Here is a 23,754-nt window from a genome sequence, read left to right on the forward strand (position 1 = left end):
AGATCACAACAGAACAAGTATATACGGTTTATTGAAGAGAAGTCAGAAACAGAAAAATGACTTAATCATATATTAGTTAGTTCCCAAGCCAGAACTAAATGTAGCTAAATAGGTTTTGTGGCTTTTATGCCTAGTTTTTAAGGCAGTGTCTGTGGGATGTCAATAGTCCTGTTCTGTTGAGACATTCATTCAATAAACTCTTACTGAAGAGCGAGAATCTACTCTGGCAGATAGCATTCTAGGTGTTGGGGATACATCAGTGGACCAAATGAAAAAAGTCCCTGGACTCAAGGAACTTACATTTTAGTTGGGGGAGACAAGTGAAAAAACAAATAAATAGTATGTCAGTTAGTAATGAGTTCTAGGAAGGAAAATTCAGCAGGGTAAAAGACAGTCTACAGTGTTAGTTAGGGTGGAGGGTGGTTAAGGAAGTCCTCTCTAAAGAAGCAAAATTTAAGCATAAAGTAAATGATTTGAGAGAGGAAGTCACATAGATATCTGGTCCTCCATTTGAAAGCCTGCCTCATAGGTGTTCAGATCTTCTGTAAATTGAGGAATTCCAGTTCTGAGGAACACTTGAATCTTTGGGATCTTCTTTCATCAGAATCTTCTCATGGTAGGCAGATTACAAAAATGACTTGATCCTTCACGTCTCTTTGTGTCCATGCCCTTAGCAGTGTGATTTTACTGTTCCTCCAATCAATAGTTAGAGCCTGTTTCTCCAGTTCTGAAATACGAGCTAGCTTTGCTATTTAATTTGTCCAACAGAATGTGGGCAATGATGGGCCCATTTTGAGTCAAGGTCTCAAGAGGCTTCACACACTTGTAATTGTTATTATTATTATTAAAGGATCCCTGTCTCATTCATAAGAACAAACTTAGGCTGTTCTGCTGGAGGACGTGAGATCATGTGGAGCAGAGCATTTTCAGCCCAGGTGGCGCTGTGGTTAAAAATCTGACTGCAATGCAGTAGATGTGGGTTCAATCACTGGGTCGGAAAGATCCCCTGGAGTAGGAAATGGCAACCCATTCCAGTATTCTTGCCTGGAGAATTCCATGGGCAGAGGAGCCTAGTGGGCTACAGTCCATGGAGTCGCAAAGAGTTGGACACGACTGAGTACGCACACATACATCTGGCCCCAAATGAGGTCTCATTCATGAAAGAGCACCACGATCAGCAAAGTTGCTCAGCTGACCTGCACATCCATGAGTGAGCCCTCTTGAGTTCAATCAACATGAAAACTTCCCAGCCAACAAAATGACTTATGAACAATATTATATGATTATTAATTTGGCCATTCAAAATGGAGTGGTTTGATATGCAGCGTTATTATGGCAACAGATAAACTCACTGTTTTAAAAAAAAAATTAGAGAATAATAACTGTCAGGAGTCAGGGAATCATGATTATTCAAGTTTGCAATGTATGCTTACAATTCAACTTGGGTTACTTTCTCCAGTTTTGAGAGGTGTGTGTGTGTGTGTGTGTGTGTGTGTGTGTGTTAAAAGTGTAAGTGTCATTGGGTGAAGGGCGAGAAACAGAGTGAGAGAGAATGTTGGGTGGATCAAAGCAAGTTTACTGTGTGAAAAGTATGTGAACTTGAAATATCTCTTCTTATTGCACATGCCCACATGATGATGTGAGGAGTCTATTTATTACACATAGCTCCACAGGCACAAGTTGGTGGAATATGACAAGGGCTTCAAGGGGGTACTTTTGTGTTCTTTCATTTGGGCTGATCGTGCCCCCATAATCTAGATAAAAGCCCATAACTTCTCATTTTAAATAATACTGCTAGAGATCAAATCTCTCACACTTGCAATACAAAACACATTTAAAAGATGACATGAGCTAAATTACAGCCTTCATTTTCACCCCATCAATCTTGTCAATGTCTGCTGCAATCTCACTTGCACAAAACAATTCCAATTATATTTTATAAAAACACTAAAAATTTCCTAAACTGGCAAAATCCTTCTGATTTTTTCATTTTTATAATGCTGTGTTTTTCTGTGAGCTTCCTATATTTCTGTTTATTCAAACACTAACATTATGTTTTGTGCATAAAGAAATGTTTCTGAACCATCACTAAAATGTATATTTTGAGCTGTGTTTTTCAGTTGTAGGGATGGATTTACACTCATCACTCTCTCCTCTTTTACCCAATGCCCAGGTCTGAGGACTGCTTTCTATAGTCATGGAAATAGAAGAGAAGCAAGTCCTGCCTATGTTAGTACTGTGTCCTCACCAGTTAAGTTCAGCAGTATGTTCTGGCTTTAATTTCAAAAGAAACTCTTCTTGATGTAAGTTTCAAAATAATTTTTTAAACTATTATCACACTCTGACTTAAAATTGATATGCTGGTTTTTTTTTTTTATTTTAAGCTCTCCAAATAAAGGTTACAAAAGGATGCTTCAGCAAGCTCATGACTATTTTCTTTAGCAATAGTTGGTATTATCTCCAATTACTTTTCTCTTGGTGAATGAACCTTTTTTTATAAAAGAGACAAATTTACTAGCTTATAATTAGCTCTAGGATAATATTTTGTAAAGTGAATAAATTACACTATGCATACTTAATATTACTTATATTTGCAAATTCATCCTTAGTATTGGTGTTAGATGTTTTCATCCAATCATAAATTAGCATAGCAATTATATATATGTAATATTTATTATTTAAATGTATTTACTTATTTGTACACTGGTTCATTTCAAAATCAAGATTTGAAGTTAGATAATTCAAAGATAAATATGACGCTATTAGAATAATACTTCTTTCCTTAATATGTGTTTCTTAAAATGATATTCTCTTGAGATCTGAGAATTTCCAAAAGTGACATTAAGAAAATATTACACACTGTAACAAATGATCATAACATCCACTGGGAAATGCACAAATGTTTACATAAAGAATCTAATTTAAAACACTATGCAAATTTTTAAAGTATTTCTCTTAGCAATTAAAACACATTGACATGATCAATTTATTCTTCATAATAATTGGTATGCTGATAATCTGTTAGTGTTATATTTAAATAGTGATTCCCCATAGATTATTTGCAGAATATAATCTATTCAGCTCTATAATAAACATTATATTTTGGATCAGAAAACTGTCATCTATGCATTATGCTCATTCAAACTTTTCTCCTTAAACTCCCCTAGAGGACATTCTGCATATCTTAAGTACTCTCTTTTGCATACACTTGTTGATGTATGTTGTCCATACTCCAAAGGAAATTGTGTCTTGAACTTGAAAATGGCTCCTAAGTCATGGTGTTCATATCTACCAGTGATTTCTGCTACACAAATGGGCTACTCAGGTTTGTATTTTCTTAAGAACAATTTTTCTTATCATGTTTCTAGTAACTGTTTAAACTACAGTTGAAGTTACCAGGATAGAAGTACATTTTCTCCCTTCTTATAATACTAAAGCATTGATTTAGCATATGATTTCTTGCCTCATGTGACATTGCTTGTAAAGCAGTTTGAGTTCTGCTCTCTGATTCTGGACAAAAAAAATACACTTGAGTAAGGAAACCTATAGAAATTAAGTCCAAATCTCTGCTTGCAAGAAGTTTTTCAGCAAGTAAAGACAAATTGTGTCTTTTTTGGAAAAGGCTCTTTCTTTTAAAAGCTGAGTATTAATTCATTTCAAGATATCCCAGCAGCTTTTGTAAATTTTATTCAGTAGGGACTTGTGATGATTCTGATAGAGGTTAGAAATATACTGTGTGTGTGTGCTCACTTAGTCTTGTCATACTTTTTGTGACCCCATGAGCTGTAGTCTGACAAACTCCTCTGTCTACAGGATTTCCCAGGCAAGAATACTGGAGTGGCTTGCCAGGTCCTTCACCAAGGGATCTTCCCCACCTAGGGATTGAATCCATGTCTCTTGCATTGCAGGCGGATTCTTTACCATTGCCATACTAGTATCCATAATTAATTACCTACATATGCAGTTATTTAAGCTTTGGTAGCACAGTGGAGGAGAAAGAGCTTGACTCCACCGTTTACAAAATCTGAATCAGAATTATGGACCCGTCACTAATAATCCATGTTTTCTTGATCAAGTATGACTCTTGCTGAGGCCATGTACCACCTTTAAAAGTGACTCTTACTATTTCAGCTACTCTCCACTGGAGTTGTTAGGAGGAGAGAATGGGATAATATATTTAGAAGCTCATTACAATTGGTAAAGGAATGTTGAAATAAAAGCTAATATTTTTTTGAGACAGTTAATATGCTCACTACATATGTGATGCTGAGTCTGCCTATTTCTCTCTTCCACAGAAGTTTTCATTAAGACAACAGCTGAATCCTTTTATACACGTTATTTACAATATGACAATACATCAGTGGCAGGAATCTCTAATAATATAGGCTACATTATTTTTAACATTTGTGATTTTGGTGAGATGAAATTTATCCTCACAAGATTACACAGACAGATTCAGAGGAGTGGTAGTTTTCACCTACCTTCTCTTAAATTCTAAAGAATGTCATTGACTTAGGAAGGATTTTTGAAAAACAAGAAGATGAGTGTTTGCCAGGCATGGGGTGATAGGAATTTCCTGATAAAAAGCATCAAGTTAAAAGTAAGAAAACTAGGTGAAAGGAGCAGTGAGGTGGACATGGACTGGGCTCAGAGAGTGGGCATAAAAGGAAACACTTCAGGAAGTTTGACATATCCTAATGAAAGAATTTAGTAGAAACAGGTGTGGTTTGAGTGGCAAAAACAAGGAGATGTCACTATAGAGTTGAAGAGAGGATGAATTATCCATTAGGAAAATAGCAGTACAGCCAAAGGCCTCTGAAAGAGAAATAAGTAGGCTTGAAATGGGCATTTTGGAGATTACTTTCTCTAACAGTGGATTATTCTGTTGAAAGAAATAGCTGGAATAAATAATGGCTGAAGTTCAAGTTCCATACTTACAAGTTAATTTGGTACAGCACTCTCACCCCTCCATTCTTATTTTCTTCTTATAGACTCCTATGTACTACAAAAGCTATTAATGACATAGATGGGTCTCTGATAATGGAGAAATCTCAAGAGTTACATAAATGCCAGTTCTTAAGCAACAATCAAGGAAAAAGCAGTCTATTTTTAAATAGACCAATATTTAACTGGCTGTTTTCAGTCATCCTATGCCAAGGAAAAATGGAGATCTTGAAAACACAATACTTCTCAGTTTTGATCATAACACGAATCCCTTTCCTCTTCATACAGTAGCCTTTATACCCAGTGATTACTCAGCTCTCATCACTGGCTGCTGGTGTCAGAAGCTATATCAGCATCTTCAGTGGTAGCTAGATAAAAACTTCTATGTTTATCTTAAGAAAATATCTTTCGTGCTACTGTCTTGTTATGCAGTCTGAAAATACATTCTGATTCAACTCTGAAAAGAAGACAGCTTAAATACTTGACAACAATCATATAGTCAAGGAAGGCCATAATTTCTGTTTCAGAAACCGTGTGTGCAAGCTGATTTTTTCCTCTACTGCTAGAGTTTCAGGGCCAGATTTTCAAAAAAGCATTTGTGTGCATAAAATGGGTAATTGCACACACAAATGGGCAATTTTGTACACAATTATCCATTTTGCATACACAATTATATGCTTCTGAGGGTATAACACATGTACATGAAATTTGGTAAGCAAATCCATTACACCTTCCTTTGAAAATCTGGTCCATATTGCAGGTTTATTGCACAGAAGAAAACTGAGATTCTTCCTGTTTGATAATATAATTGCACACATTACTTTTCTTTGTATCCTGCTTTTTAATCAAGCCCATTAAATTATTAACCCAATCATCCCAACAGCCCTATTATCTATGAATGCTAAATGTTATGACAATCTCATTTTAGAAATTAAGAAATCAAGACACAGAAGTTGGACTTCTCTAAATATTAACCACTTTCCATTTAGGCTTCCTGACAAATAGTTCCCTAGAATCCACTCTCCATCTGCCAGCACAAATGCAAATCTAAAAGAACAATTATTGCAATTGGCAAAGGAATTGAGCATAAATACAAATTTCATTCCCTGTGGTCCAACTAAGCCAAAGTTTACTCACATTTCTGGACTGACAAAAAAACTTACACCATATCTTTTTTTTTCAAGCATAGATCAAGTAAGACTGTAAGTCTTAATAGGAGGGCTTGTTCACCTGGGAAATTCCTATGTCTTTGTCAAAACTAGAGAATAAAACATTCACTCACTTCACGGAAGTAAATTGTGTCTTTAGGTTTGCAGCATGTTTCTCAGAAAGCTGATAAAAGAGGTTTATTTGACTGATAACAGCCTGAATTTTGTGGTTATATGTGTGGCTTTCTCACGAAGCTGAAAGCAGGAATCTTCGTGGCTTTGATAGCAGGGAAAGGAAACAGACACTTGTGAATATTTGTTGTTGCTGTTGCAGTTAACTTATATGCCCTTCCGTATTCCTGCCTGACTTGCTACCTGTCTACCATTTCATTGTGCAGTCTGTGTTGACAGTATTGCATAGACAGGAAGTTCCAGTTGTTTCAGAAAAGAAAAGAATGCTATCAGTCCCTGTGAAGAAAAAAAGGTCAAATTGGCACCTACTATACACAGATTACAATTTGACAGCAACTTTGTATGAAATTTATGGATTGCTTACATTAAGACAAACTAAGTTCCTTTAAAATGACCTTTAATTGAGGTATTATTAGGCATTAGCAGTAGGAATAGTAGTAGCAGCAGCAAGTGTAGTTGTAATAGTAGCAGTCAAATAGGAGCAATACTGCTAATGACAAACATAGAATTCCCTACTATGTATTTGACTGCTTTCTGTGTGCCACACACTATGGTAGGTATTTTAAATTAATTGTCTCTTGGTGGGAGGGATACTTTAGGAAAATGGATTAACAGATACACACTCTCTATATATAAAATAACAAGGATTGACTGTATAGAACAGGGAACTACATTCAATAACTTGTAATAACTTATAAATGAAAAGAATCTGAAAAAATTATATATATATATATATATATACACAATTGAATCACTTTGCTTCATACCTGAAACTAACATAATACTGTAAATTAACTATACTTCAATAAAAATACATTGTCTTTTATAACATAGAGCCTCTGCAAGATAATTTTAATCACTTTGACAGATAAGAAAATGAGAGGCTTAGAAACTGTGGTTATATAGCTAAGTAAGTAGCAGAACTAGGATTAACTTTAGTGCAATCATATTTTAAAGGATACAGACATAAAAATGGTACAGTTCCATTTCATCTGTTTAATTTTTATTCCTATGCAATTGCAGAGGATAAAAGGGGAACTTTGACAGTTACTTATTTCTTAAAATGCCATTCATGGGATATTGTTTTTGTAACTCGTGCATTTTAAAGTTCAATCTTGTTAAGTAGTATTAGGTAAAAAAAATACCACCTGTGTTACAAGTCATGAGTTAGAGATCGTATTAAACAGAAGGAGGGGCCAGACTTTGAGGCATAATGCTATTTCTTGGTGAAAAGAGTAAATTATTTGACTTAAGATGTGTGTGTGTGTGTGTGTGTGTGTGTGTGTAATTGTACCAGAAAACGTTAGCCTTCTAAAGTACCTGAGTCTACTAATAGCATTAGTTTCTTCAGTAATATCTAAAGCTGAGAAAGACCTCAGGGAATAAACTGTGTGCTGCTCATTAGTCTTAAACCTTTCATGATGAGCATGTTTATTGGGATATTTAATAATTTGTGTTTCCTTAGAAACTTTCATCTTAGAATCCCAGTGTGCTTTCTAAACATAAATTATCTTAGCACTGCTACTAGGAAGATGTATATGTGCATATGTGGCTCAAATACGCTCCAAATGATGAAATGGTCTACTTTATATCACAAAGTGTGGACAATTCAGTTACAGAAGTCATTCCTTGATTGAATGATTTATTCTAAGCACACATATAAGACCATAATTCAAGAAGAAGGTGTTTCTCAGAAATACATTTCTGTACAGAATTGGCCAACTATATAATCAACAATCACTCTCAAAATACTCTAGATGTCAATCAATTTATCAAACCCAATTCAGATACTCAACAGCTCAGGGAGGATCTTCTTTACTCTGTCACATAATTAAAGTGATCCAGGAAAGCTCTGAATAACTCTAACAAGTTAGAGTTATGTAAAGTAATGTCCATGTACCTGCACACACAAAAGTGATTGTTGTTTAGTTGCTAAGTTGTCTCTGACTCTTTGCGACCCCACAGACTGTAGCTCACCAGGCTCCTCTGTCCATGGTCTTTCCCAGCAGAAATATTGAAGTGGGGTGCTACTGCCTTCTCCAGAGGATCTTCCCAACCCAGGGGTCGAACCTGTGTCTTCTGCTTGGCAGGAAGATTTTTTACCCCTGAGCTACCAGGGAACCCTGCAGCCAAAAGTAGGCAGGGCCTTTTTTGGATCACAATGTTTGGTCAAATATTTCCCCATAGGCCCATATTTACTCAGAAGTTTTATGTCATAGCTCATTTTCCACAAACTCTATCTTCTACTTGTGCATATTAAGAAAGTTTGTTGTATAGTGATCATTTTACTTGGGATGTCTAATAGATAAGAAGGGGCCTATAACTAGGAAGCCTCTATGACATTTGCAAAAATGCAGTGTAGCTACTGTATCTCCAAAGTGAGAACACTTTGTGTTAGTATAAGCAGTAGGAACTGGGGAGTTTGGCTTGACTGAAGTGTTGGAAAATATGTTTTCTTAAATCCTGTAATACAAATTCAAGAGGTAAGAGTTTGCATGCAGATGTTTCATTCCACACCCAAGTTGTTCTTTTGCATGCCAACAGGCACACAGTTATCTTCTTAGCACAAAATTTTGTAATCTTAAGCTGTCCTACATACTGAAATATTTACATAGAGTTAAACCCTAAAAGAATATAACTTTAGCCCTTGGTGCACTATTATAAAAGAGTATGCAAGTTAGCACCCAGCTATGCAAAGTACAGTCTGTTTCCTCTGATTTTTTTTTTTTTTTACCTTCACCAGCCTCCCTTTATGAGGGATATTGTTCAATTTAAAGTGAATGAATTCAGTTTTTTCCTTCTGCCCAGTGCTTCTGCAAACCACCCCTTCTCCATGTAACAATTTCAACTTGGGCAAATTTCTCATCCTCATAATTCCTTTTACATTTCCTTTTCCACACAGTGTTTCCAGAAGGTAGTTTTCTTCTTAAAGCTGCTACTTTAAGCTTAAAGAAATTTCAGCTTGTTCACATAAAGCACTTTCTTTCATCAAAAAAAGTATCAAGGAAAGACAGCATTCTGAGGGAAGTACAAACTGTCAAGAAATCTTAGAAAAAAGGCTAGTTTACTTAACTTCAGAAAAGGCAACATACAATAGTTTCTGGGGTTTGATAATATTGAGAGCAGCATGCATTCTTATGGTTTAATTCCTTTCAGAAATGAAGAGAATGATGTTTATTAGGATTTTGCAATGTTTGCAATACTCATGGTTCCCACAGATAGTTTCAATATGCTATTTTTCATTTATACACAAATGGTCCAATTAACAATTGTGATCTTTGTTAGAAAACTTTGGAGGAATTTCATGCATCATCAGAATTCAACAGATGATATTCTCATCAGCAAAAAGAGAAGACCTTAACCTAAGGCCAAAAACAAATTATCCAATCACCCATCAGATAGCAGAATGAGAAGATTACTGTGTATTTAAGTGGAACGCATGTATTTTGCAGGCTCACTTGATGCAAAATCATGTAGAACAAGACATCACCAAGCTATTTGAAAATGAAATGGTAGTTTACTTATCACTAGGGATCTGGCAGCATTTCTGAACTGGGTGTAATGGTTCAGGATAACCTCTCTTTAAAAAAAAAAAAAACTCTCATATCCTGAACAGATTTAAGAATTCTTAAAAATGGACAACACTAGGTTCTTTTCACTGAAAGATATGTTTTTCAAGGTTATAATTTTACTGTGAACATTTGTTTTAGTGGTGGTCTATTTATGAGGAGAAACTAAGGTCAGATGGTTGTGCATCATTAAGAGACAGATGATGAAAGGATGAACAAAATACATTCATCAGCAAAGCAATATAAAAATGAGAGAAAATTAACAAGGGAAAGCATGGGGAAATGGGTTAAAGAACCTCTATGGCATCTCAATCAAAGTCAGATAATATGCTTTGTGATTCTCTCAATTAGCTGTCCTCCTGCCCCCCACCATTTGCCAGCAGAGGCACTCATTTCTCCCTCACCATTTATTCTAATTAAACTAAACTAAAACTTGTGTCTGTTAAGAGCCATTCACATTTTCTTGGCTTTTCTGACACTAAGAAAAACCTCTTTAATCTCAGCAGCAGTCCCCTATGCTGCCTGTACTCTAATATGCTCATTTTCAACATGATATGTGGTATTAGGGAGAGCAACAACTTCTGTCCTCCTTCACTGCAACTAGATATCTGTTTTTCTGTACATTGCCCTCAACATTTGCCCTTAAGAGTCTATAAGTTCAAATCATATTCACTGTGTCTATTGACTTTACTATTACAATCCTGTAAACACACTGAAACTTCTTTATCCTGAAGTCTTGTACATGCTGTTTGGCATGATTTTTACCATTTGCTTTTATTTGAGATGCTTTTTCACATGACGCTGTGAAATAACCATTCTATGTAAGCAGGAGTGTAGAAAAGTGATTATTAAGACACATCAAGTTATTCACCTCTTTTTCCTCTATGTTATTTATATCCAAGATCTTTCTCCCTCTTAGGGAAAGGTGTCTTTTAGAACATCTTTGGCTAGTAATTCTCTCAACATTCTTTTGTTTTTTGTTTTTTGTTTTTTTTTTTTCTTCTTCAGACTTTTAGAATCATATGTACCAAGTTCAAGCCAAAGTGGAGCATTTCAAATTGAGAAAGACCCCAACAGACGTTAGAGTCTCAGCACCATGGATTTTCCCATGATGGCCAAAGTGTGCATAGAAGTGACATTCAGTAATTTAATGATGACAAATCCAAACATATAAGGTAAAATCTCCCCATCTGTGCCTAATCCTTTAGCAAGTGTTCACAATGCAAATGCTACAGGCTTTTCTAGGTCATTTGGCATTATGTGAAAAATCACTGCTCTGACCCCATATGGTGAAGCATCAGTAGCTAAACAGATTGGTAGGGTAGGGTCATAATACACTAGAATACTTGAGGACATCAGTTGCTGCTTAGTCAATTCAAAAGCAGCTTGACATTCTTTTCAACAATGGCACTGTTTATTTTGCTGTAATAGTTGTATCATAAAAAGTAACTGCTATGGGAAGATTTGGTTTAAATTTCTTGATGCAGTTTTATCAGAAACAGAAAGAATATACAGTTCTATGCATATATAACATTGATAAAGAATAGAATATATATTGTATACAAAATAAATAGATGATGTATATATATATTCATCTTTATGTAATGGAAGGCAGAATTGATTAATTAAGCTTTTAGTTACAGGATCAGAAATTTTTGCTGAAAATACAATTTTTAGACACTCTGTAGAGAAAATGAGTATAGGAAAATAATTTTAAACATTTACACTGTTTTCAGAATGACTATCAAATAACTTTGACTCCATCAATTCCTCTGTAATGAAGGTATAATTAGATACCAAGCTAAAAGACCATGCTTGAGATTTGATTGACATTCCCTTAAGAAAATTAAATCTTTATAAAAATGTAAATATGCTACAGATGGGAGATGAGCTTTCATTACTTGAGTCCTACAGCTCATGCATTCATTCACTCATTGTCTTTTCCAAAAATTTTGATTTAATTTGACGTTTTTTGAAAACCTTTTGGCTTCTGGCTATTCACTAGCATGCTCCTCAAATGAGAAATAGTTCATATTGATCTTCTCCTTTTCTAGATTTTCATTATAATTAAAGACAACGGCGGGGGAGGTGGGGGGGGCGGGTCTCAAGAAGGAAGACTTTAACTGGCACTACCAGAATCTCTTTTTGCTGAACAAATTCATTTCAGAACTGTCACCAAACATAAATCCCTGGTATATGAAGTTATGTGAAATTTACATCACTTTATAATTCTGCAATTAGGTTCATTACTTCAGGGTATGTTTAATGGTCCCTATCTAAGAAGACCTTGTGTTATAGCTTGTCACTATGTATTCTAATGCTGACAGTTGTCCAGTCACCCAGTTATGTCTGGCTCTTTGCAACCCCATGGACTGCAGCACGTCAGGCTCCCTGTTCCTCACCATCTCCCAGAGTTTTCCCAAGTTCATGTTCATTGCATTGATGATGCCCTCCAGCCATCTCATCCTCTGACACTCACTTCTCCTTCTGCCCTCAAACTTTGCCAGCATCAGGGACTATTCTAATGAAACATCTGTCTGCATCAGATGACTAAAATACTCTGTCTTCAGCTTTAGAATCAGTCTTTCCAGTGAATATTGAGGGTTGATCTCCCTTAAGATTGAATGATTTGATCTCCTTGCTGTCCAAGGGACCCTCAGGAGTCTTCTCCAGCACCACAGTTCAAAGGCATCAATTCTTTGGCTTTCCGCCTTCTATATGGTCCAGCTCTCACAATTGTACGTGACTACTGGGAAGATCATAGCCTTGACTACATGGACCTTTGTCAGCAGAGTAATGTCTCTGCTTTTCAACACTCTGTCTAGGTTTGTCATCACTTTCCTTTCAAGAAGCAACCATCTTCTGATTTCATGGCTACAATCACCATCCACAGTGATTTTGGAGCCCAATAAGAGGAAATCTGTCATGACTTCCACCTTTTCCCCTTCTACTTGCATGAAGTAATGGGGCCAGATGCCATGATATTAGTTTTCTTAATGTTTAATCTTAAGCTGTTTCTTTCACTTTTCTCCTTCACCCTCATCAAGAGGTTGTTTTGTTCCTCTTCACTTTCTGCCATTAGAGTGGTATCGTCTGCATATCTGAGGTTGTTGTTATTTCTCCTGCCTATCTTGATTCTGGCTTCAAACTCATCCAGCCCGACATTTCTCATGATGGGCTCTGTGTACAGGTTAATCAAGCAAGATGACAGCAGATAGCCCTATCATACTCCTTTCTATATCTTGAACCAATCAGTTGTTCCATACAGGGTTTTAACTGTTGGTTCCTGATTTGCATACAGGTTTCTCAGGAGACAGGTAAAATGGTCTGATATCCCCATCTCTCTAAGAGCTTTCCACAGTTTGTCATGATCCACACAGTTGAAGGCTTTAGCATATTTAATGAAACAGAGATAGATGTTTTTTTTTTTTTTTTTTATGGGCCACCTGGGAAGCCCTGAAATTCCCTTGCTTCCTCTATAATCCAGCAAATATTGGTAATTTGATCTCTAGTTCCTCTTCCTTTCTTAAACCCAACTTGGACATCTGGAGGTTCTTGGTTTGCATAATGCTGAAGCCTAGCATGCAAGATTTTAAGCATGATCTTACTAGCATGTGAGATGAGTGCAATCGTCTGATGGTTAGCACATCCTTTAGTACTATCCTTCTTGCAAATTGGGATGAGGATTGACCTTTTCCAGTCTTGTGGCTTCTGCTGGGTCTTCCAGATTTGCTGACATAATGAATGCAAGATCTCGATGGCATCCTCCTTTAGGGATTTGAATGATTCTGCTGGAATTTCATCGCATCCACTAGCTTTCTTAACAGCAGTGCTTCTTAAGGCTCACTTGACTTTGCACTCCAGAATGTCTGGCTCTGGGTGACTAACCACACCATCATAGTAATCCAGTTCATTAAGATCTTTTGTTTTGCATACAGTTCTTCCATGTATTCCTTCCATCTCTTCTTGATCTCTTCAGCATCTGCTAAGTCACTAGGTCTCATTTTTATCCTTTATTGTACTAATCTTTGGGTAGAATGCTCCCTTGATGTTTCCAGTTTTCCTGAAGACATCTCTAGTCTTTCACATTTTGTTGTTTTCTTCTATTATTAAACATTGTTCATTGAAGAAGGCCTTCTTGTCTCTTCTAGCTATTCTTTGAAACTCTGCATGTAATTGGATGTACCTTTCCCTCTCTCCCTTGCTTTTCACTTCTCTTTATTCTTCTGCTATTTGTAAAACCTCCTCGGATAGCCACTTCACTTTTTTGCTTTTCTTTTTCCTTGCTTTTTTGCTTTTCTTTTTGCTTGAGATGGTTTTGTTCACCACCTTTGTTCATACAATATTATGGATGTCTGTCCATAGTTCTGAAGGCACACTGTTCTCTAGATCTAGTCCCTTGAATCTATCCATTACTTCTACTGCGAATTCATACAGGATTTTACTTAAGTCATTCCTGTCTGGCCTAGTGTTTTTCTCAATTTTCTTTTGTTTAAGCCTGAATTTTGCTATGAGAAGCTGATGATCTGAGCCACAGTCAGCTCCAGGTCTTGTTTTTGCTGACTACATATAGCTTCTCCATCTTCAGCTAGAGAGAATATAATCACTTTGAATTCTGTATTGACCATTTGATCATGTCCATGTGTAAAGTCATCTCTTGAGTTGTTGAAAAAGTGTATTTTCTATGACTAGTGCATATTTACTATGCTGACAGTAAATGTACACATGCAACTGATGAAAACAAATGGAGGAAATTGTCAATATCCTCTCCAAAATCTACCCTTGGAATTTTATTTTTATGTGAATGAAATAATTAAAAGTAAAAATAGCCCACAATTATAAAATTCTTGTCTTTACAAATTACTTAAAATACGTGACTGATAAATATTACTGTCATATATATTTATAGATTATATATATATATATATACATATATATATATAAAACACTTTGATTTGTGTGAAAATTTGTTACAAAGAATTAAGTGTCATTTTAGGAAAGGATAATAACAGAGAACATTACAGCTACATACAAATTAAGCAAGTTAAGAAATTTCTTCAGGCTACAGCAGCATTGCTTAAGGTAGACCAATCCTCTTACTCATAATCAGAAATTTGGATAAAGTACTAAAAATATATTCGAGAATAACAAACAAATTTTAAGCAAAAAGTATTTGCAGGGTTACAAAGAGAAGACAGTCACAAGCAAAGGGAGATATTTCTATGGCATTTGCTTTTTCTTACTCTTCTATTCTGGCAAAATGCCAAAACACAGGGCTGCTGCCAAGAGACAGAGAAACAAATACAACTTTTGGCAATCTTATGGGTCAAGAGAGACAAAAATTGGAGTTTGAGTCTCCTTTGAACAGTCTGTTAAAATCTGGTAAGAAAGGAGGTACATCAAACTGAGCCTGCCATATTGCCAGTTTTCCCTTCCTAAACATTTGCCAAAATTCTTGACTTGTGCAAAGCAAGAGGGTAAGAAACAAGAAGAAAGGTCTGAAGAGCAAAATTAAAACTTCATAGGATCTTAAGAAGACAGCAATTGCAGTTTACCACCCACCAAGAAGGAAATGCTGCATTGAAACCTCAGCACCTCAGCAATGGGTCCCTGGGGAGGACTTCACCCTAGAAGTAGAAATGATCCAGTGTTGCAGTATATCTTATAAAGCTGATACTAAAACTACAGTAACCCCAGTTCTTGATTGTTTAAGATGATCTGATACCACTATATCTACTTTATAAACAAAATCTTCACTGTAAGAAAAGAACACCCTGCATGGCCTCAAAAATTTAACGTACACACTATCTAGTATTAAAAATGAACATAAAACAGAAATAACAAGAAATTGAATAAAAGAGAACAAATTATACAAATAGATTCACAAATGACTGAAATATTAGAGTTATCAGGTAGAATATGAAATACTTGTTATTAGTATATTCAAGACAATAGGTGATAGAATGAAGAATTTCTCCAGGAAACAGAAGCTTAAGGAAAATACAATAGTAATTCTCAGACCGAAAAATAAAATAATTAACAATAAAGTATACCAACAGATTGTATACAGCAGCAGAGACAATTAGTGAAATTGAAAATATCCAGACTGAAGCACAGAGAGAAAAAAGGCGTAAATAATACAGAAGAGATCATAAGACACACACAAATTAAAAATATTTGAATTATGTGCAATTATAATCCCAGAGAAGAAAAAGAGAGCAAGCAGAGAAAGAGATAATATCCAAGATTCTTTCAAAATGGATTGAAGAAAAAGAAGGAAGCCCTACTTTTTGCAACATGAATGGATTTTGGTGGCATTGTGCTAAGAGAAAAAGTTAGACAAAGAAACACAAATGTTATAAGTTCTTATTTATATATGGAATCTAAAAAAAACAAACTCATAGAGACAGAGTGAAATGGTGGTTACCAGAAGCTGCAGGGTGGATGAAACAGAGAGATATTGGTCAAAGGGCTTGGTGTGATGAATCTAGGCATATTTTTCTAAAATTATGCCTATGTTTGGTTAAGATTTCTTGAATCCGTGGCCTGAAATCTTCAATATTTTGTTCAAATTTTAAGATGATTGATATATAACATATCTAAGTGAAGGTAAAACTAAAACATTTTTAAAGTTTGCATTAAAAATATTTTTATTGAAATATAGTGGATTTACAATATTTTATTAGTTTCAGGTGTACAACATAGTGATTCAATATTATTATAGATTGTACTTCTTTTAAATGATATTCAAATGATATGATCAATAAGGGGTTAATATTCAAAATGCATAGACAAATAATGCAACTCAAAAAAAAGTAAACTTATTAAAAATTGGATAGAAGATATGAATACTTTTTTCCAAACACATACAAATGGATGACAGGCACATAAAAAGTTGTTCAACATTGTTAATTATTAGAGAAATGCAAATCAAAACAACATTAAAATATCACCTCACGCCTAGAAGAATGGCTATCATCAAAATGTTTACAAATAACAAATGCTGGAGAGGATGTGGAGAAAAGGGACCCCTTGCACACTGTTGATGGGAATGTAAGTTTTGTTGCAGTCACTTTGGAAAATAGTATGGAGTTTCCTCCAAAAACTTAAAAAGAACTATTATGAAATTTCACCTGGGTACATATCTGAAACACTAATTCAGAAAGATAATGCTCTTAATGCTCCCCAATGTTCATAGCAGTGTTACTTACAATAGCCAATGTATGGAAGCAATCCAAGTGATTTAAATGGATAAAGAAGGTATATAATGGAATATTCCTCAATCACACACAAAAAATGAACTTCGGCCATTTGCAACAATGTGGGTGAACCTAGAGAGTATTATGTTTAGCGAAATAAGTCAGACAAACAAAGACAAATACTATATATTATTACTTACATGTGGAATTTGAAAAACAAATGGATATAGCAAAACAGAAACAGGCTCACAAATAAAGAAAACAAACTAGTGGATACCTGTGGAGAGACAGAAGGTGGAAGGGACTAGATAAGAATATGGGATTAAAAGATACAAACTATTATGAATAAAATAAATAAACAACAAGGATATATTGTACAGCTCAGGGAAATATAGCCAGTGGTTTGTAATAACTTTATATCAAGTATAATCTACAAACTTCCATTTTTAACTGGATAAGTTCTGAGAATCTAATTATAGTTTAGTATCTATAATTAAGAATACTGTATTATATACTTGACATTTGCTAAGAGAATAGATTTGAAATACTATCGTCATGCACACACAAATTATAAATGTATGAGGTAATGGAGGTATTTCTATTGTGGTAATTATATATGAAAAGAAATTGAAAGTGAAGTAACTCAGTTGTGTCCGACTCTTTGCAACCCCATGGACTGTAGCCTACCAGGCCCCTCCATCCATGGGATTTTCCAAGCAAGAATACTGGAGTGGGTTGCGATTTCCTTCTCCAAGAGATCTTCCCAATCCAGGGATTGAACCCGCATCTCCCACATTGTAGGCAGACGCTTTACCATCTGAGCCACCAGGGAAGATAATTATATGTGTGTGTGTGTGTGTGTGTATCACATTTTACACCTTAAGCTTAGATCTGCTATACATCAATTATATCTTAATAATGCTGGAAAAGAACAGATTAAAGATAACACATCACAAATTCAAGAAACCCTACCAATGTAAGCAAGATAAATAAAGAGAAAGTGTACCCAGATTCACCCAGGGAAGCTGGCCCCTGAGTACCCCGAGTGGTCAGGATGTCAGTCACAGTGAAGAGTCCCTGCCAGAGTCGCCATTTGTTGCAGGAAGGGGCCCCCTTCCAGGTCCTGAAACCAGGCTCTTATCTAACATTTGGAAATGAATTGTCTGAGGAGACACATGTGCTGACAAAGCAAGATATTTTATTGGGAAAGGGCACCCCGGTGGAGAGCAGCAGGGTAAGGGAACCCAGGAAGAGCTCTGTCATATGGCTTACAGTCTCAGGTTTTATGGTAATGGGATTATTTTCCAGGTTGTCTTTAACCAATCATTCTGACTCAGGAGTCCTTCCTGGTGGTGCACACCTTGTTCAGCCAAGATGAATGCCAGAGAGAAGGATTCTGGGAGGTGGTTGGACATGTGCTGTCTCATTTTTACCTTTCCCGAACTCTTCTGGTTGGGAAGAGTTTCTCCAACTCTTCCAGTTGGAGGCTTATTAGTTCCGTGTCCCTTACCAGGACTTCCTGTCAGAAAACAACTCATGTAAATGGTTACTATGGTGTCTGGCCAGGGTGAATGGTTTCAATCAGTGTGCTTCCCCTAACAATCATATTTTATAGTGTGCCTGTTGTCAATGAATGATAAAGAGAAAATCTTAAAAGCAGTATAAACAAGACATATTTCTTCAAGAGGAAATAAGACTTCTCAACAAACACAATGGAATTTATAAGATAATATAATTACATATTTAAAATACTCAAAAAAAGCCTTAGAATTCTATATCAAGCAAAAAAAAAAAAAAAGATTAAGGTAATATAAAGATGTTTCCAGACAAACAGACCTGGAATCTTAGTAAAGAAATAATAGAGTTCTTCAAGAAGGAATATGATCCTAGTCAGAAAGATGGAAATATAGAAAGAAATGAAAGGCAACATAAAGGGTAATATATGGATTGATATAAAAGATATAAATTAATATTGATGAATTAATAATAATAACAGTAACTGTAGTAATGATATATTGTAAATTTTAACATATACATATATATAATACTTAAATATATAATATGCATAATTCTAACTTTAATTCTAACTATGTATAGTCAATTCACATTATTCACAGATTCTTTCTTGTAAAATTTGCTTATGTATTAAATTTATTTTTAAACCTCAAATCAATATTCATGACATTTTCACAATAATTTAAAGATATATTCATGTACAAAGTAGTGAAAAAGTTGAGTCACCCAAGGTACATCTTCCTGGCTTGAAGTAGAACAAGTCAACACCTCCTTTTTTTTGTTGTTTTTTTTTCACCTTTTCTGAAGTTTTATTTTTATTATTATTTTAATATAAATTTATTTATTTATTTTATTTTATTTATTTATTTTTTTTATAACATCACAAGAGTACTTTATTGATATATACAGTTAAAATGTGATACTCTGATTACTCACTAACAGGATATATCTCTTTTTTTTTTAATTTTTTTATTTTTTTTTTAAATTTTAAAATCTTTAATTCTTACATGTGTTCCCAAACATGAACCCTCCTCCCCTCCCTCCCCATAACATCTCAGTGGGTCATCCCCATGCACCAACCCCAAGCAAGCTGTATCCTGCGTCAGACATGTACTGGCAATTCAATTCTTACATGATAGTATACATGATAGAATGCCATTCTCCAAAATCATCCCACCCTCTCCCTCTTCCTCTGAGTCCAAAAGTCCTTTATACACAGCTGTGTCTTTTTTCCTGTCTTGCATACAGGGTCATCATTGCCATCTTTCTAAATTCCATATATATGTGTTAGTATACTGTATTGGTGTTTTTCTTTCTGGCTTACTTCACTCTGTATAATCGGCTCCAGTTTCATCCATCTCATCAGAACTGATTCAAATGAATTCTTTTTAACGGCTTTTAATTGGAAGTTAATTACTTTACAATATTGCATTGGTTTTGCCATACATCAACATGAATCCGCCACAGGTATACCACATGTTCCCCATCCTGAACCCCCCTCCCTCTTCCCTCCCCATGCCATCCCTCTGGGTGCAGCTCTTCTACTATAAACATGTATCCTTTTCACATCTGCTTACTATCATGGTTTTTGTATTTCTGTGGGGTTTTTGGTAATTTCACTGTTTAAAATGGCCAAGCATAGCGCTGAAGTGTTGTCTACTGTTTCTAAGTAAAAGAGAGGTATGATGCATCTTACAGAGATGTTGGATGAGCTTAAAATGTGTTAGATAAGCTTTATTTTAAGAGCTATCATGCTGTTGGCTGTAATTGCAATGGTAACGGATCAACAATATATATTTAATTATTGTGTCTTTGTATAGAAACACAAAAAGATGTTTATTGATTGATTGACAAATTTGACTCAGAAGAACATAACCCTTTATTTTTTCTCACAGAAGTGATTCATTATTTGCTAAATCAGTGTTTGTGGCAACTTTATAAAAAACTACCTTGACTAATAAAAACCAACAGTATGAATGAGTGTGTGTGTGGATGTGTGTGTGTTCCAGTTCATGAAAGTTGATGGAGAGTCATTTTCTCTGCTCCTGCTCCCTAAATACAACCAAATAACCTGGAAATAATTCAACAGGTCATCATTAAAGGAGTATGAAAGATGGAGAGAAGGAGGACTGTCTAAAGAACTCAGACTTTGAGGAATGAAAATGCAATGAGTTTCTTGGATTTTCTTTGTACCTCTTCTGTGTTCAGACTGGGAACAACAAAAACCTGCAAATTCGAATGAACAACAGGCATAGACAAAGCAAAGCAAAACATCCCGAAAAGCCTGCTTCCTCTGGCTAAATGTCTGTAAAAGACAAAGGCTAATAGAGAATTAGTGAGGAGACCCATAACTGGTGGCAGTGGTGGGTCCAACCTGCCATAGCATTGGTGCCAGCAAAGATGGGGGAGGACAAAGAAATTCTATTTTAATAGTTCACTTTAAATAGCAAACTGTCAGTAATGGTAAGATGAGATGAGTTATATAGTATATTTTGTTACCTAGAACAAGAAAGCAATACAAAATAATATACTCAAAAGCAATATAAATAAATCAAGGTTGAATAAACATTGTTCAAGTAACCCACAGAAAGATAAGAAAAGAGAAATAGGAAAGTGAAAGAGAAAAAATGAAGAGAAAACAAATAGGAAAATGGAAGAATTAAGCCATAATATATTGATAATTACTTTAAATGTAAACAATCTAACTACAAAATTGAAAGGAAAAGATTGGCAGAGTGTATTTAAGCAAGCAGAGAAACAAACATGACTTTAGCCTGTTTTGTACAGGAAATTCATTTCAAACATAATGACATAAGTATCTTGAAAATTAAAAAAAAATTTTTTAAAGGTATATGGTAACATTTGTTTTATAAAACAAGAGTAACTATGTGAATATTACATAAAGTAGACTTAAGATTAAAGGACATTATTAGGGACAAAGAAGGCTATTACATACTGCTAAAGAATCAATTCATCAAAAGATAGAGGGATCCTAAATGTGAATGCATCAAACAGCACAATTTCAAAATACATGAAACAGACTGTCAGATTTGACAGAAGAAATAAAAAATCCATAATTATAGTTTGTGATTTCAAAACTACACTTGACAGCAACTTATAAAAAACTAGGCTAAAAAATATCAAAGATATAGAAATGAATAATACCATCAACCAGCATAATATTAATATAATAGAATAATCAACCTATTAACAGAAGCATACACATTTTTTTCAAGTGCCCATAGAATGTTCACCAGGATAGACCATATCATGAGTCACCATCAAACCTCAACAAACTTAAAAGAGCTAAAATTGTGCAGAGTATGTTCTCTAATTATACTGGTATCATATTAGAAACCAAAACCACAAAAATAAGAGGAAAATATCAAAATACTTGGAAATCAAACAACATAGTTCTAAATAATCCATTAGTCAAAGAAATATTAGGGAAATTTTAAAAATGTATGTGAAACTGAATAAAATGTAAATACAACATATCAAAATACGTGAAACCAAAACAGTGGGGTATTTATAGCACTAAATATTATATAAAAAATACACCTCAAATCAATAATCTAAGTTCCTACTTCAAGAAATTAGAGAAAGGAAAACAAATGAGGAAATAGTAAAGATAAGAACAGAAACCAGGGAAATTGAAAACAGGAGAACAGTAGAGAAAAATCAATGATGGAAAGCTTTGGTTTTTAAAGAACAAGATAAGGAAATGGATAATCCTCTAGCAAGTCTGATTAAAAAAAAAAAAAAAAAAAACAGGACACAAGTCACCAAAATCAGGAATGAAATATGAAGTGTCACTACAGAGCCTGAAAGCGATTAAAAGGATTGTAAAGGAATACTAAAAACAACTCTAAACACATAAATTTGACAACTTAGAAAAATATGAACCAATTTCTCAAAAAACTTAAAGTATCAAAATTCAACCATGATGAAACACTTTTTTCTTAATGCATTTTTTGAGATCAATATCCTGATAATAAAATCAGAAGAGATAGTACAAAGCAAGAAAACTATGGATCAATATCTCACATAAATTTATAGAAAAAAATCCTCAATAAAATATTAGCCAATTTCAGCAATTTTTTGAGAAGAAAACAAACAAACAAACACCAATTCCAACTGGCAGTTATTTCAGGTATACAAGGATGGTTCAACATTTGAAAATCAATCGATGAAATCCACCATATCAACAGATTAAAGAAAAAAGAAACATGACTGCATCAATAAATGAAGAAAAAGAACCTGATAAATTCAACACTCATTTATTACAGAAAAACATCTTAGCAATATGGAAATATAGAGAAATTTCCTCAACTTGATAAAACATTATCTGAAAAACCAACAGCTAACATTATGTGTGCTCAGTCACTCAATTATGTTGGACTCTTTGTGACCCCATGTTGGACTCTTTGTGACCCCAGCCTGACTGTAGCCTGTCAGGCTCCTTTTTCCATGGGGTTTTTCAAGCAAGAATACTGGAGAGGGCTGCCATTTCCTTTTCCAACCTAACATTGTGCTTACTGGTACAAGATTGAATGCTCCCACTTAAGGGAACAAGTCAAGCATAATTTAGTCTTACAATTCTTATTTAATATGATACTGGATATTCTAGCCAGCCACAATAAGGTATGAAGAGGAAATACAAGGCATACAGACTGAAAGAAAGACATGAAAGTAAGCTTTCCCAATTTGCAGATAACACAATTGTCTATATAGAAAATCCTAAGGAGTCTGCAAAATCAATCTTCTAGAAATAAGTGAATTCAGCAAGGTCACATGATGCAATATAAAAATTTTAAAAATTAGTTATATATATGTATACTAATAATAAACATGTAGATACTAAAATTAAAAATACAGTATTATTTACAACTGGTGAAAAACGGAGATACTTAGATGTAATTCCAATAAAATATATTCAGGATTTGTTTACTGAAAATTACACAGTGCTGATAAAAGAACTCAAAAAGATCTAAATAAACAGAGAATAGAGTCAACATTTTAAAAATGTCAATTCTCTCTCAAATTGATATACAGTTTTATCAAAATCCTAAACATTTCTCGTAATGTTTCTAGTAGTAATAGGCAAGATTATTTCAAAATGTGTATAGAAAAGTAAAGGAAGTAAAATGGTTAGTACAATTTTTAAAAAGAAGTATAAAGTGGGAA

Source organism: Capricornis sumatraensis, chromosome X (assembly GCF_032405125.1).
Source record: "Capricornis sumatraensis isolate serow.1 chromosome X, serow.2, whole genome shotgun sequence".
NCBI lineage: Eukaryota > Metazoa > Chordata > Mammalia > Artiodactyla > Bovidae > Capricornis > Capricornis sumatraensis.